We start from the raw sequence: 19577 nt of genomic DNA on the forward strand, positions 1-19577 counted from the left end.
GTCCCATTGTGCCTGGATGGCCAAGCAAATATTTATCAAACATTTACTCTTTCCATTCTTTCTGTGAATTGCCTTCCTTCCTTTTGTAGCCCCAGATTGTCTAGAATAACATATATACCTCATTTTACCTGTCTTTGGACTCTCTCATGTTTATGTTTGTTTATTCCCCATATGCATGTAATTAAATCCAATTTTCTCCTGTTAATCTGTCTCATGTCAATTTAATTCTTAGACCAGCCAGAAGAATCTTGAGGGATAATCTTTTTCCCTCCCCAACGCAGCCTTTGTAACCAACTAGTACTAATGTTCAAAAGACAAAAAAGAATTTCTGCAAAACAAATTAGAAAAAGACTGATGACACAACAGAAAAAAAAAAAAAACACTTACAAAGATTAAACTTGAATGGTCATTAAATATATGAAAAGTGTTCAATCTCTTTATTATTAAGAAGAGGAAGTAAATTAAAACCACAATGAGATAGTACTATGTACCCAGTAAATGAGTGGCCAGTCTGAAAATAATACCAAATCTTGACAAAGATATAGAGCAAGAAAAAGACTCGAATTCCTGATGGATGTATAGTTTGAAAAACCATTTTGAAGGCAGTTCAGCTTTATCTAATAAACTTAATAATACGTATATTCTATGATCCACATTACCATTATTTGGTATATTCCCTACAAAAACATCTCCTAATTTATAGCACATTACATGCACAGGAGTAGTCATAGCAGTACTGTTTATCATATGTAAAACTGGAATAAGCCCAAATATCCATCAGAAAAAAAACAGATAAGTCATTGTGTATACTTAGCAATGAAAATAAATGAACTATAGATAACAGTGTTGATTAATCTTAAAATATAAATGTGAAATGGTGAGCAAAATGTAAGACCCAAAAGATATACAATACATAATGCAATTTATATGAAGTCCAAATGCCATTTTCCTTGAATGAATAGGGTACCTCTATTAGATTTAGGTTTTCTTTAGTCGTTTATATATAATTATCTATATAAAGATTTTGCAGTAATTATGTTAGGGTATTTTTTGAAATATAATTTTATTGTTCTTTGAAATGCTATCATTTAAAAAATTTATTATTTTCTTGGTTCATGGGAATTAATTTGATTTTTTAACATTGCATTTATAGCCAGCGATCATTTTTTACTAGTTCCAATTATTTTTTATTTTTATACTAGTTCCAATTATTATTCAATTTAATTTTTATAAGTGGAAAGTCATCTCTTTGTAGACAATAGCTGTTATTTCTTCATTTCTTGTCCCCTTCTTTTATTTTGCTTTATTTTATGTATCTATAGCTCTTGTCTGAGATGTCAGAACTTTAAAGAAATGGAAAATTAACGTGGTAATAAGCATTTTGATCTTTTTCCTAACTAAAATGCTTCTATTTTTCAAATCTCTATATTTATAACTCTTAACCTTCAGCCATGTTACATGTGAAAAATGAACTAAAATCTCATCTGTTATTTTTATCTGTTCGATTATTAACAGCTTTGAGTAAATTTTCAAGTTTTAATCAATTCCTTTTATTATCTTTTATGAAGTGCCTGGTTTTCTCCCTGATCAATTATTTTTCTTTAGAATTATTTGAATTTTGGGACACCAGGGTGGCTCAATGGGTTAAGCATCCGACTTCAGCTCAAGTCATGATCTCATGGCTCGTGGGATCCAGCCCCGAGTTGGGTTCCATGCTGACAGCTCAGAGCATGGAGCCTGCTTCGGATTCTGTGTCTCTGTCTCTCTCTGCCCCTCCCCTGCTCATGCTCTGTCTCTCTCAAAAATAAACACACATTAAAAATTTAAAAAAAAAAGAATTGATTTTTCTTCTTCACATATTTACTTAAATTCAAGTTAACATACAGTGCAATACTAGATTCAGTGTACAATTTAGTGATTCATCACTTACGTACAACACACCCAGTGCTCATCATCACAAATGCCCTCCTTTAATGCCCATCACCCATCCAGCCCATCCCCCACTCACCTCCCTTCATCAACCCTCAGTTTGTTCTCTACAGTTAGAAGTCTCTTATGGTTTGCTTCCCTTTTTCCCCTTCCCATGTATTCATGTTTTGTTTTTTAAATTCTACATATGAGTGAAATCATATGGTATTTGTCTCTCTCTGACTTACTTCACTTAGTATAATATATTCTAGCTCCATTCACGTCCTTGTAAATGGCAAGATTTAATTCTTTTTGGTAGCGGAGTAATATTCCATTGTATATCTATACCACATCTTCTTTATCCCTTTATCAGTCAGTAGACATTTGGGCTCCTCCACAGTTTGGCTATTGTTGATAATGCTGCTATAAACATCAGGGTGCATGTGCCCCTTCAAATCTGTATTTATTTTGAATCTACTTAGTTGTTTATGTAAAAAAAATTTTTTTTGTCCGCAAATGTTTTTGTCTACAAACTCTGGCGTGATACATGATAACTATTGATGATACAGTGATGTACAATACAAATGTGATTCGAAATTTTATGGAGCTTATAGTCTAATGGTAGTAACAGCTTCTATATTTGGGTAATTAACAATATCAATCATGTATTTCTTATAAATAAATAATTTTCTCAACTTATCTTTTGTGCAGTTTATGTCTTTCCCTCTCATCCTCTCTCTTTCCTTATTCCTTTCCCCTTCCCTCCTTCCTTCTTTCCTGTCATTATTTCTTTTCTCCTTCTCTTTCTCAACCCTTCCTTTTCTCTCTTATTTCTTTCACTCATTCTCTTTCTAACCTACTCCATCTCTTTCTAGCTTCTTTTTCTTCCATTAGCTCCCATTATTTTTCCCTTTTGGCTTTTCAGCCATTTGTGTTTTATATATAAATGGAATTTATCAATTTTTCTTCTGTATGAATTCTGGGTGTTAAGTTATGCTTAGAAAAATCTTCTACTCTATGGGGCACCTGGGTGGCTCAGTCAATTAAGCATCTGACTCTTGATTTCAGCTCAGGTCATGGTTCCAGGGTCATGGGATCGAGCTCCACATTGGGCTCCACTCTGAGCCTGGAGCTTGCTTAAGATTCCCTCCCTCTCTCCCTTTGCTCCTCTCCCACTCACTCACATAGTCGCGCTCTCAAAAAAATCTTCTATTCTATGATAAAATTTGATTAAGTATTAGTATCTTACGTTAATCATCTTAATTAACAATGATTATATTGGAATATATATCTGGAATTTGTTTTGGCATTTATAGATTCAGCTGTACTGTTCCAAATGACCAGCCGATCCTTTATAAAATCAATATTGTGTAATTCCTTTTTTCTACATTATATTGGAATTCTGCTTTCAATTTTCATATCTCTTTGGGTCTAATGCTTAACTCCACTCTGTTTCACTGACATTACATGGTTCTCCTTATGCCAATACCTTACATGTAACTATTACTGAAGTTCTGAAATATGTCTTAATACCTGGCAGGGCTACTTTGCTTTCATTACTCAATTTTTAGGGCTTCATTTTTTAAAATGTCATATTTATTTTTATACACACCCCTTTGAATAATAAGGTTATCAAATATCTCTCAAAACGAGGGCTACAGGGGCGCCTGGGTGGCGCAGTCGGTTAAGCGTCCGACTTCAGCTAGGTCACGATCTCGCGGTCCGTGAGTTCGAGCCCCGCGTCAGACTCTGGGCTGATGGCTCAGAGCCTGGAGCCTGCTTCCGATTCTGTGTCTCCCTCTCTCTCTTCCCCTCCCTCGTTCATGCTCTGTCTCTCTCTGTCCCCAAAATAAATAAACGTTGAAAAAAATTAAAAAAAAAAAATGAGGGCTACAGTGATTTTACCTGTTAATTACAGATAAATACAGAGTATATTGGCATCTTTACAAATGGGCATTTTTCTAATCAAAAACAAATACATGAGGGGTTTTATTTTCTAGCAATACAGATTAGACATTCAGAGAAATCTTTAGGTATAAAATACATAAAATGTTCAATGGATAATTTAAAAATATATGCTTGTGTTAGTAGAGAAAAAGTATTTTCAGAAAAAAAACGTGAGAATGTATAAATTCAAACAAACAATTGTTAAATCCTGCATTTGTCCTGGGGATGTTGGATTGTCCTTGGTAGCTTAGCACCGTTGGTTTATGTGAATTACCAGTCTAGAGCTAAGAGATAAAGCCTTTTAAAGCCCCTGAAACATGAGATGTCTATCTCATCAGAGACCCCTGCATAAAACGTGAACGCTGAGAAAGATAACCCGCAGTGACTGAGCCAGGAAAAACAAAGCAAATGCTTACACTGAAAAGATGTGAATGTATCTAGGCATGTGGAGAGTGGAAAGAATAGAAAGGAAAACTCTCCCCCTGGGGTTTCCCAACCACAAGTCTGATCTCACGCCTGTGTGGAGAGAGAAGACACTCTTCTTTCACAACCTAAAAATATGGCAAGCAGAGCATTTAGATTAAAAAGACCCCAGGGAGTAATGCCTCTATGACTCTAGAGACACAAACATAAACTGACCCTGGGGAAATGAACTAACTAAATAAATAAATAAAAATAAAACTGGATAAATTCCTAGCAGTGCTATTGCTGGGTCACAGGGTAGGTCTATTTTTAATTTTCTGAGGAACCTCCACACTGCTTTCCAGAGCGGCTGCACCAATTTGCATTCCCACCAACAGTGCAAGAGGGTTCCCGTTTCTCCACATCCTCTCCAGCATCTATAGTCTCCTGATTTGTTCATTTTGGCCACTCTGACTGGCGTGAGGTGATACCTGAGTGTGGTTTTGATTTGTATTTCCCTGATAAGGAGCGACGCTGAACATCTTTTCATGTGCCTGTTGGCCATCTGGATGTCTTCTTTAGAGAAGTGTCTATTCATGTTTTCTGCCCATTTCTTCACTGGGTTATTTGTTTTTCGGGTGTGGAGTTTGGTGAGCTCTTTATAGATTTTAGATACTAGCCCTTTGTCCGATATGTCATTTGCAAATATCTTTTCCCATTCCGTTGGTTGCCTTTTAGTTTTGTTGGTTGTTTCCTTTGCTGTGCAGAAGCTTTTTATCTTCATAAGGTCCCAGTAAAGGGATACAGGAGTACTGATGCATAGGGGCACTTGTACCCCAATGTTCATAGCAGCACTCTCAACAATAGCCAAATTATGGAAAGAGCCTAAATGTCCATCAACTGATGAATGGATAAAGAAATTGTGGTTTATATACACAATGGAATACTACGTGGCAATGAGAAAAAATGAAATATGGCCTTTTGTAGCAACGTGGATGGAACTGGAGAGTGTGATGCTAAGTGAAATAAGCCATACAGAGAAAGACAGATACCATATGGTTTCACTCTTATGTGGATCCTGAGAAACTTAACAGGAACCCATGGGGGAGGGGAAGGAAAAAAAAAAAAAAAAAGAGGTTAGAGTGGGAGAGAGCCAAAGCATAAGAGACTGTTAAAAACTGAGAACAGGGGCGCCTGGGTGGCGCAGTCGGTTAAGCGTCCGACTTCAGCCAGGTCACGATCTCACGGTCCGTGAGTTCGAGCCCCGCGTCAGGCTCTGGGCTGATGGCTCGGAGCCTGGAGCCTGCTTCCAGTTCTGTGTCTCCCTCTCTCTCTGCCCCTCCCCCGTTCATGCTCTGTCTCTCTCTGTCCCAAAAATAAATAAACGTTGAAAAAAAAAAAAAAATTTAAAAAAAAAAAAAAAAACTGAGAACAAACTGAGGGTTGATGGGGGGTCGGAGGGAGGGGCGGGTGGGTGATGGGTATTGAGGAGGGCACCTTTTGGGATGAGCACTGGGTGTTGTATGGAAACCAATTTGTCAATAAATTTCATATATAAAAAAAAATAAAAATAAAACTGGAATTTTAAAGGTCAAGTTTCAAGGATTATTATCTCTCAATGAATGCATAAGAAATAAAGAGACAGGACCAAGATTAAGTATTCACATTAAAAAATAGAATCCAGGGACAGAAGCACTGTTGATGTTGGAAGTGTGGGATACAGCATATAAAACCACTGATTTTAGGGGCACCTGGGTGACTCAGTCAGTTTAGCATCCAACATTGATCTGCTCAGGTCATGATCTCACAGTTTGTGAGTTCAAGCCCCGTGAAAGCTCTGTATTGACAGCTCCAAGCCTGGACTTTCGGATTCCGTGTCTCCCTCTCTTTCTGCTCCTCCCCCCCCCCACTCTCACTCTCTCTGTCTCTCTCCCCCTCTCTCAAAAAACAAAACAAAACACTTTTAAAAATTACTGATTTTAATATATTTAAAAGTTTATACAGGGTACCTAGCTAATCCAGAGGCTATTTTTTTTTAATTTATTTATGAGAGTATGCGTGTGCCTGCGAGTGGGGGAGGGGCAGAAAGAGAGAGAGAGAATCCTAAGCAGGCTGCGTGTTGTCAGCACACAGCCCAAAACAGGTCTCAATCCCACAAACCATGAGATCATGACGTGAGCGGAAATCAACAGTCAGAGGCTTAACCAACTGAGCCACCCAGATGCCCCTAACTGTGAGGCTATTAATAGCCTTTTAAAAAATAATAATAATTACAAGAAAGTTTAAAAGCACAAAAGAATTAAACTTGGAAATTTAGTAGCTGGTTTAAGCATTGAGTCAGATATAGTCAAAAAGAGAGTGAAGTAATTTGAAGACAGATTCAGGAAATAATGCAGCACAGAAAGTCAAAGTGACACAAACCATGGAAGAAATACTGAGCCACATAATAAATGATAACTATTTTTTTAAAACATCTGTCTACTTAGGATTCCAGAGGAGCTAGAATGATGAGATAAAGGGTATACTCGAAACATGATTGAACATTTTCTACTCTTGAGCAAAGATAGGAATCATCATATTAAGGAAGCTCAAATACTCTTAAACATTGACAACTCAAAATATTAAAGTAAAATCAAAGGTTATGACATTAAAGACATGAACCAAAAAAGCAGTCAACATTTAAACACAAATAGTTTACTTACCAAAAACGAGACAGTTGATTTTACAACAATTAAGAAGAGAAACCTTTAAAAAGCGGAAGACCCAAAATGTGAGAGAAGAAAACGATTATCAGGACACCTTTCTAGAGCCAATGAAGAATTCAGACATACAAAAACCAGAAAGATTTACTAAAAAATTATTGAAACAGGCTTAAGGAAGAAGAAAAAATGTCAGAATAAAGATGAGATCAAAAAGGAAGAATAACAGAAAAACATATGGCCAAGTCAAGAAAAACTATTAAAAAAAAAACAACAATCATAAACACATAGTAAATGTCTAATTTTTTGGACTTACAGTTTACAAGATGGAACTTAGTCACTCAATTGAAATAGCATTTCATTCAGGAGAAAAGACAGCCCACTTGAAAGTATTCTGATATCCTTGTACTGTTTAGAAAAAAAAAAAACTGTTTTATTCAACTATATATAAATTTTGTTAAGCTAAATATTAATTTAAATAAAAGTAGTACCAGTGTGGAAAGAGCATGTAAGCTTCAAGGTCATGAAGAGAAAAAAAAATAATGAAATGGAAACGAAAAATACTGCATCCAAAGAAAATGAGCATTAATTATAGGACAATGAGACCTCTTCTGCTTTGGTGCTTCAGTGGGGCTCCAGCCCTGGCAGCCAAACTGTCTCTTGCTTTGCTCTATTTCCTTTTGCCTTTTCAGGCTAAATGGGGTCCTGCAAGGTGAGCCTGCCAGACCCCACCCGTGGAGCCAGTTCGTTCATGAGTTTGGGTTTCCTTCCAACTCTCTATTCAGCTCTTGGATGAAGCTTAAATCACAAATGTTTAAATCACTTGATGTGGGTGTCATCAAGTATAAGATACAAAGAAGCCTGGAAATGTAAAACCCTTTTACCTCTTTTTTTTGAAACACAAAGACCCAACCACAGAATGTGACTCCTACTGTAAAAACTTTGATAAAACTGCCCATGGGGAAATGACACCTAGATTTATTAGGTGAGTAACATACCAAAGAAGTGACATTAGTACCACCAAGAGAAGAGCAAATCCTCAGGTAGGAACGTTTGGCAAGGACCAACTGTGCCTGAGTGTGATGACGACCCATGTCTTTACAGCAGAAGAAAGTACCCTGCTGGGTTCCATGGACTTTTGTGTCTTTCAGAAGCAAGAAGAAAAAGAAACAAACTCCATAGAAACACGTAAAACTCAACCTAGTTTCCCAAGTTTGTTTATTTTCTTGTTCCTGCTGGCTTTTAATATAATATAATCATCCAAGAATTTTTGCACCAAATTATCTTTGCTTTTGCTATTTCCTATGTAGATTTTGGACCAACTGGCTTCTCAAAGAACAGGTTCTGAAATCTAATCTTTATTTCCTTGTCTGTTTACCTTGTTGTTTTAGCCCAACTGTTCAGCTTTGGTCTTTCCATCCTATAGTGTTTGTGGTATCAGTAAAGTGGTGGGAGAGTCCTGGAGATAGAGGCAAACTGTTTGGGTTTAGATCTGACCTTTGCAATATCCTAGTTGTTAGTGTAACATTTGAGGAAACACGGAATCTCTGAAATATCCATTTTCTCATAAGAACAATAGAGAAAAATAATCTGAACCAGAAAAACAATCAGAAACTGAAAAATGATTATAAACATGCAATTCACAGAAGAAAAACTGCCAACACCCCAATATATAAATTAGAGATTAAATTTTTTTAGAGATACAGTTTTCTTCCAGATTGTTAGAAATGATAGATATTGGTAATATCTTGTATAGGGATATGAGGGAACAAGAACTCTAATAAATTCCTGCTGAGAATGAAAAATAATTCTGACTTTTTGAAAATAATAGCATCTCTCCAAAGAGAGATTTTTAAAATGTACTTGATGGAAATATTTGCATGTGTACAATACATACATAATATGGTGTTAATTGAAAATTTCATTTATTAGAAAAATTTGAGAATATCCTAAATTCATCAATAGAACAATTAATAATAATTAATATAATCATGCCAAATATTATGAACTTAATATTTTCCTAATATACTGTGAAATGGAAAATCAGGTCATAGAACAATATATATGTACAACAGATGTCACATATAAGAATATATAAATAAGTACAGCTTATCTTTAGTCATTTTCAGTGGTGTGGTAAATTTTCTTTAGAACTGAAATACAATCATAATAGTTGGTAAATAGCAACTTCCCTAAACTCTGCAGGTCAAAGATCAGTTGGGTACTGGCTCTAGTATTTAAGTTAATGCTTTCCAAACTTCCACTGCTCAGAAAATTTCACTAAAAAATACTGACAGAGACTTGCCAAAGTTTATTTTGCCAAATTAAGCCACAAACACATTAATCATGTAATTTCACCATCAAGAATTTCTTGAAAAAACTATTTCAATACCAAAATAGTAAAACAAGAGCTATCTCATAATAAAGAAAAAAAAAATCTTTAGGCTGAAAAAAAGTGACATTCAGAAAAAAATAGACAATTTTATTCTAGTTATTTCTGTTCTCATAGCAGCAAATTTGGTCATAGATCTTGTCATTTATGAAATAGTGATTTTGATATTTCCTTTTAATTTGTATCTGTTCTCAACAAATAGAGAGAAGAGCATTTATATGGCTGAAGAAACGTAAACTGAAAATCACACATCCACTGAGGTAGAAATGTAAGCAACGTGTGAATGAGATGAGTTTTAATCTCAGAATCAAAACTTGTGTTGCCAATAATCCATGCCAGTGTTTCCCAACTCATGCTGTTGACGGGAAATACCTAGACAGTTTTAAGAGAAATGTGATACATTAATCCCATCTCTAGAGATTCCAATTCTGTTGGTCTGGTGTGGGGCCAACATTAGGTATTTAAGAATTCCTCATGTGATTCTAATGTGCAGCTAGCGTTGAGTCACTGGTCAAACATTTTTAATATATGTAATGTAAAACAATCAATCAATGGAGCAAATTGTAAGTATTCACTTTGAGAAATGTGCTTGAAAAACAAAATAAACAGAAAACAAGAAAAACATGAGTTGTTCAGAAATTGTATCCAAACATCTCATTTTGTCCTAGGAAACCAGGGGTCAGGTAATTTAAATGACTAAGAATCACAGAGCTACATTAAAACATTGGTATCAATGTCAAACATATACATGAACTTTTACCCTGACTTCACAGTCGGTATTTCTTCTAAATATTATCATTATAAAGGTAATTTTAATTATTATATAATTAAATATAAAGGTGATTATAAATATTATGATTATAATTTCTTAAAATCAATGCAGTGATCTCATATACCAATTTTAAGGTGAAAATATGAGTTATTTTTGAAAAATTACTACTTATTCCTCATAGAAGAGGTGTATTAATATAGGTCAGGGGTATGTTTCCTGAATGGTTAGAATCTGGGGACAAGTATAAGACCTGGTAAAACCAAAGTGTAGTTGAGAGCTGACTCTCTTTGCACAAAACACTCCCAATTACTTTTTAGGGCAGTATTTCTTAAAATGTGATATTACAAATTATACCTCTATTGGTATAACAAAATAGTCAAAAATGCAGATTCATTGTCTGGAAACAAGGTCTAGAAAAGTGTCTATGTTATAACTGCCTTCATATTTCTTATCCAAACCAAAATTTAAGAACTATTATTCAAGGTCTGAATCAGATGGTCCCAGGAGCAGACTTTGAAAACCATAGTTCTGTTTGTGATACATTTTTCTTTTATTTGTCCATTGTGTTCACATGGGAGTTGGATGAAATATTGAGTATAAGGCATTTCTGAGCAGGGTTTTAACAGCCTTTGCAGTGTGATTCATACCGAGAAGTGATGCCTTCGGAATCTCAGTTCCCTTACACAAAGTAGCTGGTGGTGAGTAGGGAGATTAAGAGAAGAAAACACCATCTTCTAATCTTTTCTAGACTTTCAGACTCCTGCCACCCAGAACTCCTCCTATCCTGAAAAAATAGAGATTAGCAAGCTTTACTGGTACACAATTCTAATGTTCCTGTGGCTTTTAAAGTTATTAGGACTTGGTCCTTGAGTACTTGTTCTCGAATCTTTAGCTGCTGTACGTCTATGTGGACGGTAAGGGATTTCTAAAGGGCAAGACTGTTGCAGAAATAGCTATACCCAAAGGGGAAAAATATTTCTCCGGGAAGGCACACAATAGTTGCAATGGAAAGATGAGGCTCAATTTGACTTCAATTTGCTCAGAATTTGTGGTATACCTTTATATCTGTAATTATTTTTGACAGGTAGAAAAAAAATCATACAAATGTTAAGAAATTAATTTCTTTTTTTTTCATAGTCATGGCAACTGTGTCTCACATCATATTCTACAACCTGCCGCATCCACTGTATTTTTCCACTAAAACTGAGAGATTGGTGTTTGTGTCTCCTGGAAGGAGCCGTCTACAGGAAGAACTCTGAGAGCAGGACATTTTAAATACTTTTCTAAGAGATTCAGAAATAGTGATGTGAGGGGTGTAGGAGATTCTATGAGAACCAAACAGAATTGAATATAAACTGGCATTGGGGTGCCTGGGTGGCTCAGTTGCTTAAGTGCTGACTTTAGATTTTGGCTCAGGTCATGATCTTCACGTTCGTGATATAGAGCCCCACTGTCAGGATCTGTTCTTACAGCTTGGAGCCTGCTTGAAATTCTCTCTCTCTCTCTCTCTCTCTCTCTCTCTCCCCCCCCCTTCTCTCTCTCTGTCCTTCCCCTGGTAGCAAGCATGCGCTGTCTCTCAAAATAAATAAATAAACACTAAATAAATAAATACATAAATAGATAAATAAACTGCGATTTTATTTCTGGAAGTGAACTTAGTAATATGTTACAAGACTTAAAACTATCTATACCTCTGGGGTTCCTTGGGTGGTCCAGTGGGTTAAGTGTTCAACTTCAGCTCAGGTCATGTTCTCAGGTTTTGAGTTCAAGCTCTGCATCAGGCTCTGTGCTGACAGCTCAGAGCCTGGAGCCTGCTTCGGATTCTGTGTCTCCCTCTCTCTCTGCCCTTCCCCTGCTCATGCACTGTCTCTCTCAAAAAACATAAAAAAAATTTTTTTAAACTATCTACACCTTTTATATTAGTAATTTCACTTTTAAAATTTGGCATTAAGGGGCGCCTGGGTGGCGCAGTCGGTTAAGCGTCCGACTTCAGCCAGGTCACGATCTCGCACTCCGTGAGTTCGAGCCCCGCGTCAGGCTCTGGGCTGATGGTTCAGAGCCTGTTTCTGATTCTGTGTCTCCCTCTCTCTCTGCCCCTCCCCCGTTCATGCTCTGTCTCTCTCTGTCCCAAAAATAAATAAACGTTGAAAAAAAATTAAAAAAAAAATAAAAAAATAAAAAATAAATAAAATAAAATTTGGCATTAAAGACATTGTCAGAGGCTATCAACATTGTAATTGCAAGAATATTCATTCAAACTGGTATTTTAATAAAAAGCTATTGAAAACATCTAAATATTCAGCTTCAAAACATCTATATAAATTATGGTTCATTTATTTTAAAGATAATTATTTCACTTGTAAAATTATGCTTTTAATAACATTTAACAATTGATCATTGCTCTCCATAAAATATAAATAAATATGAGATAGAAACTTGTAAATACAATTTATCCTAATCTTGGAAAAAGTGCATATATATGTCTGACACTGTTCTAGGCTCTGGGAAGGCAGCTAAAGCCCCAAGCGACAACTCTACTGTTAGGATATTTATATTCTACTGAGATGGAAAGGTGGAGAGATGTTTGGGAACCACACAATCATCAAATAAAACTACAAATAACATAAGAAAATTATTAAGAGAATAGATCTTAAATGTCACTATATCCACACAAAGATGATAATTACGTGAGGGAATGCAGGTGTTAATTAACCTTATTGGGGTAATCATTTTGCAATATATACATGTATCAAATCATTGCACATTAAGCTTTGAGCTTACATATGTTATTTGTCAATAACATCTCAAGAAAGCCAGGAAATAAAAAAGAAATCCCTGTGTCTAAATCATAGGTATGCAAAAGCCACTGTGAAAGAAATTTTAAATATGCATATGTACAGTTAAAAGATTGTAAGGGAAACACAACAAAGTATCTCTTAATGATGTGTAATTACAGGTCATCTATATTTTTATGTATAAAATACACACACACACACGCACACACATATGCTTGATGTCTAAGCATTTTATTTTAGGTCCCAAAATAATTAAAAGTAAAAATGCAAAATGACTTTATAGTATAGTGTGGGGAAAATGCCTTCAATATTCCTACCTTCAGACCAAACATATTCCAATAATCAACTTTGTTAATGCACAACTCAATGTCTAGACATAATCAGCCACTTCTTTTAAGGTAGTGTTTCAGGCACCAAATACGTTCAAAGGGGAGATGGGTTAAGGAAAAGGAAGCTTAAGCTAAGGAAGAGAGAAGATTGAACAGGATGGGTCTCCAAACTCCTGTTTCTCATGTAAAGGTGTCACCTTATGCAGAGGTGCTTGGGTGTCTCAGTGGGTTGAGTGTCCAACTTCAGCTCAGGTCATGATCTCACAGTGTGTGAATTCGAGCCCCGCGTCAGGCTTGTGCTGACAGCTCAGAACCTGGAGCTTGCTTCAAATTCTGTGTCTCCCTCTCTCTCTGCCTCTCCCCTACTCATGTTTTGTCTCTCTCTTTCTGTCTCTCTCTCTCTCTCTCAAAAATAAACATATAAAAAAAAAAAAGGTGACCTTACGTAATTTGCTTCATTGAGCCAAGAAATTAACATTAAAAACAGAAGTGAAACCCTTGAAATTTCTAATTTCTTTCTGAGAATCAGTGGTGCTAATTAACTGAAGAGGTGGAAAGAGTATAAACTATGTAGGAAGAGACTTTTAGCCTGTACACACATAAGCCAAATCTGTATTTTCCGTGACGCAAGGGTTAGTCTAACCCAATTCTCAGCCAACTCTACCTCCCTTTTCACGTCACCATCATCTTGTAGTACGTAAACTGAAACACTGTTTGCATCTGTTCAGGGCTTCCTCTTCCATATTTGCCATAACTAATGGATCACCAAGTCTCTAAAACATTCTCATTCCAGGCCTTTCTTATCTAATTCTGCTGTTAGTCTCATGGGTTAAGGTTCTTCTGCTTGGGCTCAGATGTTATCCTCATTTACACTCCCTACTGTTAAATTCTTCATGAACCATCTTTCTAAAGTGTACATCTCATTATTTCATTCTGTTTCTTTACAAAATCTGATAGCCTACCATTACCTAGAACTGCTTTTTGCAAACTTTTATTTTTTTTATTTTTTTGTATTATTTTTTAATTAAAAAAATTTTTTTAATGTTTATTCATTTTCTGAGAGACAGAGCATGAGCGGGAAAGGGGCAGAGAGAGGGAGACACAGAATCCAAAGCAGGCTCCAGGCCCTGAGCTGTCAGCACAGAGCCCGACGTGGGGCTCAAACTCATGAACCACAAGATCAGGACCTGAGCCGAAGTCGGACACTCAACTGACTGAGCCACCCAGGCACCCCACAAACTTTTAAATCTCAGGTTAATAAATGATAAGCCCTTAGTTAGCACAACGAATATCAACTTTTTTTACATCAAATAATTTCCAGACCTCCTCCACAATACACTGAGAAAATGAGAATTGAGAAAATAATAATAGAATTCTCTAATGAATCTGCAACAAACCTGGGGGCACTTATACACATTTGAAAAATAGTCAAATAGATATGTATGTACAATATAGTTCATGGGCAATGCTTGGTTCATCTATGAAGTCTGTACTCACCCCCAACCCCCATACCATTCTACAGTCCAAATAAAAGAATCATTAGATTGTAGAGTAGTGCCACAGTTTCCTAACATGTTATCATAATCCCTACCCAACTAATGCCTCAATCTTCCAATTCCTCACCACCCCCATTTCCTTTCCATCTAATCTCAAGGTGGTCATGATTTGCCTCTTCTCCCCTTCATCTAAGATCCAACTGAATTTATGCTTCATGGAGCTTACCACATTATAGATTTATCGTATGTTCACTTATATGTCTTTCTGTACTGTAGAGTCCAATAGGGCAAGATTGTGGCTTTTATCATTCCAAATATTAATCCACTATCGCTTCCTGACCATGTTAGTATTTATTTGGGCTACATGGCTGTTTTTCACATAGATATTTTCAAACTCAAACATACAGCCTGTGAAAAAAAAATTATTCAAGCAAGTATTAGAAAGAATTTCAATGTTTTCAGTTTAGACCACTTCTCACCTGGAACCTTCATTTCTTCTAGATGTTAGAGACGTAACTGTCTAATTTTATGACTCGAATACACACTTGGTGACATATGAAAATGCCATCAAGGGACAACTTGGATTTGCTTACCAATATCTGTGTCCAATATGACTTGCAATGATGCTAATGAATTTTGCTTTTTGCCAAAACTGTGCATTTGCCCTGATCCTAGTTTCAGTTGGAAACAAAAGATTGCTGAGAAAATCATGTCTCTGATAAGATTCAGAAATAAAATGTTTTGAATAATTTATGGTTTTAGTTAAGTTCTTGCCATTTATTCTTCATTACAAAATGACCACATACAATTTGACATGTTTATATAACATAATTAATAGCACCTGCCCTAAGAAGTTTTGCAAAGCAGAGTCCTCCATGGAACCCAATATAGCCAACACAGCATGAACTCAAAGTATTGAAAGTCTCCATGGAAAAAATAGTAGTCTGATAATACATTTGAAGCATAATTTCCCTCTGGAGTTTATGGGGAGTCAGCAGAAAAGTCATCAGAAAAATAACTGTACTTTGAAACCACCAGTAGGGATACATTCATCCATCATTAAGTTACTATAAGGGAACAATTCATAGATAATATATTCTGAACATCTTCTTTGAGCAAAGCACTAAGAGGGATCTACAGAAAGGAGGAGAATACAAATATTCAGAACCAGCATGAGAAGCAGTCTCTGACCACATGGGGATTTCAATCTCTTGGCAACTCAATATGACTATCTTCACTCTCCCCACTCCCACTTCAATATCTGATATCCAGTTTTGGCCCCTATGATGGTAGATGCTGCTACTTGCCTACTTTAATATCTGTTCTGCTACTTTTTCAAAGCAGTGGAACTTTAATTTTTATCTGGCTTATCATTCAAGGGACAAAACAAGATTATATTCCCAGGAACGTTTGGGGACAGGAACCACTGGAGTTTCTTTCATATATTTTCTTTCAGGAGTGGCTAGCTGGCCCACAGGTAAGGTAGGTGACGGCCTTCATGATTTGATTTGAAGGATACCTCTGAAATGGCACCCTTACCTAAAATTTCCTTTGTGCTTTCCAGATATTTTGTCACAATGACAGAGATGTTACCACTATTGATACATTCCATGGACTATAAAATGCATAGTCATTGTTCAAATAAGTATGGGTTTGTTATTTTTAACTCTTACAAGCAATAACATGCAATCTCTTATTAATACAAGAAACAAATCTAATTGATAGGAAGAAAATTAGAGATACTCTGAACATTCCTTGTCCCACTGAACAAATTAAGAAAATAAGTTCAAAATACATCTATAACTGTCTTCCTGAATTGGAAACAGAAGATCTTTGCTTGGGCATTCAGTAAGGGAAAAAATCTAAAATGGAATAAAATTATATTCCTTTCCAAAAATAAAATCTTTCTCTGCATATGCTTTGGGAAATGGAGGTATTAACAGTAACCATGGGGAAGAATGGGGTCTCAGGATTTTATTTTAGTCTGAGAATCTAGAATCCTAAGAATTAAGGGCTATTGAAAAATCTGCTTTCAGTATAATCTTGTAGAATGGGAGGATAAGCCCTCCGTCAAAGTTGTAGAGTGAAAGTTCTTCCAATTTTAGAGTATTTCTTTTTATTGCTTACATATTTAAAGACGAGATTAGCAAAGATGTATTATGCTGATAATTTTAGGGTCTGAAGAATATATTCAGAATTTAATAAGACCCATTGAAATGGGGATTGGACTTACACTTGAAAGAATGAGTGGTGAGTAAAAGATGATACATGATTATGAGCTAAATGGGCTGCTTTCAGACAAATACAAGATCGAGTCAAGCCAGACTCCCATCCTCAAGGAGTTTAGACTTGTTTAACTCAGAACATATTCAGGATATATGTTTTTTCCATCTAATCTACGTCTTTCGAAGTTTCCAGCAGGAAGTTTCCAACATCCAACCCTTATGTTCTTCACTCATACACTTCACTCTCAATAATATCAATGATCACATTTTTCTCTGGCAGAAAATAGTCATCTGAGACTCACAGAATCTACAAGGGAAACAAGCCTAAGAGCACATCTAGACTTCTGCATCTGAAGTCTCTAAAAAGCAGTCAACACGAATTGCTCTGAAAGTCTGAAGAAAACTAGAGACCCTCTTGTTCTGAAAAAGCACATGTGTCCAGGTGTGCATGCATATAGACACACACATCCCATACACACATCTATACTCACATACTGCACACAACTATACACACACACACAACATACATACAGCCTTCATAAACTATACACACACACACCATACCACACACATACCACACATGCAGGACACATTCACACACCATACACACTCATACACCACACACGCACACATATGCACGCACATGCACACACCCGTTTGATACAACTACTTAGTTGACAAATTTCCTGAAACCCTTCTACAGACTCCTTGGATTCCCAGATTCCAAGAGAATAGTTCTAAGGGATTTTACATCTTCTCAACGTCTTCCACCACTATGTTATGACTGGATATCTCAGGTTCTTTTCCTTTATTTCTGCAATTGGAATCTTATGTTATTAAAATCTAAAATTATCCCTTAGAAAAAGAACTTGATTTTCCCCACCTGTTGAAAACCTAAATTTCTCTTGCTGATGTTGTTGCTGCATTTTTTTAACTTTCAGATTTTCTTTTTGCTATGGCAACTATGGCACAGTGATAACTGTTATAATTCATAATTTTTAATACATTTTAGAGAAAAATTGTCAACCATATTAAATTAGAGAAAGAATAAATTTGAAAAAGATAACCAATTCATAACTTCTGGAGTTTGGTAATTGAAGAAAGCAATATGTTACAAAGGAATGATCAGAGGACAGAGAATCAGGAAGTCAAATCCTTATTCTTGATTACACTGCCACACACTAGCCAAGTTTGTCTAGAAACTCTAAAGAATATGAAAGATTTTCTCCCTTCCTTCCTTCTTTCCTTCCTTCCTTCATCCTTCTTCTTTTTTTCAGCCTATGGTCGTAGCCTTTAAAATAATATATAAAAGCCCCAAAATATAAGGTAAAAGTGGCATTTTATTAGTACGACTCTAATTCGCATGTACTGAAAATCACCATCTTACAACATTGATTTCATTAATATAAATATTTGAAATATAGAATTACGAAAAGTGTTCTAGTTTTATTAACTCTTAGAAGTGATGCCCTTTGAATAGCAGATTCTCTGAAGCACACAATAGACTGATAAAAAGGAATGCTCGATTTATTAAACCTTTTCTATGATAGTAAGAAAGGAAAAGCTAAATCAGATAGATGGGAATCCCAAATCTGAATCCTGGCTCTGCCATCTGTAAGCCATGTGACTTCCAAGAAGTTATTTAAACTTCTTAATTCTTTGTTTTACCTTTCAAATGAAGAAAATACTACTACCTTTCTAGTATGCTGTTAATATCAAGCAAATGTTAAAAGTGAGCTCACTGTTTAATACATAATAGAGAGGGAAAAAGAAAACACTTCCTTTCCTCTTTGAAACAGTCACTTGGAACATCTAGGTTTAAATTTCACAAAATGTAAAAGGAAAGTGTTACGCTAGATTCCATCATCTAAACAAGCTCAGAATTCTTCAGCCAGTCAACTCCACAGCTAATTTGGGCTTTTGTACCTGGCCTGTACTGCTGGCATACGGGCTACTTCCGTTAGCATACCAACATCACGAGAGACACAGAACAAATCATGTTCCCATGCATTTTATCAGCGTCTGTAAGTGGCAGGAAGAACTGCAGAAGCTGATACTAAAAACTAGACAAAGCTCTGGTTTCTTTAAATATCTAGGTAAAGGAAGAAGTCAGTGCAGAATCAGTATACAGTGCTTTCCATGAATTTTCATCTCTCCATCATTATTTCAACAACATTCCAAAACACACAGAATTACTTACTACCAGAACTCAGTACCATTTGGCTGGAGTGTTTCCTGGGCTAAGTTTTCTTATGCTGAAAATTAATTTTGAGCGTCAACCTTTGTCAACCATGATTCAGAGATCAGTCTGCCCTTTAGAGGTTCTACACAGAACAGTTGCCCAATACTGGAAACTACAGAGATCATTCAGCTCTGCCTAAGATATGGTGAAAATTCCCATGGTGAAACCTTCGTGGGTTGACAACCAAGGCTTTCATGTGGCTTCAGGATGCCCTTCGCCTGCTGATTCTTTTGGGAACTCTGTGTGACTCACTGTTCTGGTAGGGCATTTCAAGCACTCACCAAATAGTACATAATGATCAAATGAATGTAAGTATCAGTGTTGTTTACTTCTGCCTGATTTCAAGGGGAGAAAGACTTAATTCAAATAC

Source organism: Lynx rufus, unplaced genomic scaffold, assembly GCF_022079265.1.
Source record: "Lynx rufus isolate CCGP_SWC_20201006 ecotype Redwood Valley unplaced genomic scaffold, mLynRuf1.p SCAF_12, whole genome shotgun sequence".
Lineage (NCBI taxonomy): Eukaryota > Metazoa > Chordata > Mammalia > Carnivora > Felidae > Lynx > Lynx rufus.